This window comes from Acyrthosiphon pisum, unplaced genomic scaffold (genome assembly GCF_005508785.2).
Source record: "Acyrthosiphon pisum isolate AL4f unplaced genomic scaffold, pea_aphid_22Mar2018_4r6ur Scaffold_21801;HRSCAF=24925, whole genome shotgun sequence".
Classification (NCBI taxonomy): domain Eukaryota; kingdom Metazoa; phylum Arthropoda; class Insecta; order Hemiptera; family Aphididae; genus Acyrthosiphon; species Acyrthosiphon pisum.
The window spans coordinates 24,925-25,209 of record NW_021771306.1 but is presented as its reverse complement, the minus strand read 5'-3'; positions in this window follow the sequence as shown (position 1 = coordinate 25,209).

Below are 285 nucleotides of genomic sequence, written 5' to 3'. Positions count from 1 at the left end.
AATACTTTAACAGAAAATGGGCTATCTTGGAAAAACTGTCTTTCTGTTTGTACTGACGGTGCACCTGCTATGACAGGAAAATGCAAAGGATTTGTTGCTAAAGTTAAACAAAATTTTCCGAATGTGGGCTCAACACATTGCTTTATACACCGCGAGGCCCTAATGGTGAAAACTATTCCTGCAGAATTGAAAAGTGTTTTGAACCTAGTTGTAAACATGGTAAATTTCGTTAAATCGAGGGCTCTCGACAAGACTTCTCAAAGAAATGTGTCATGAAGCGGGATC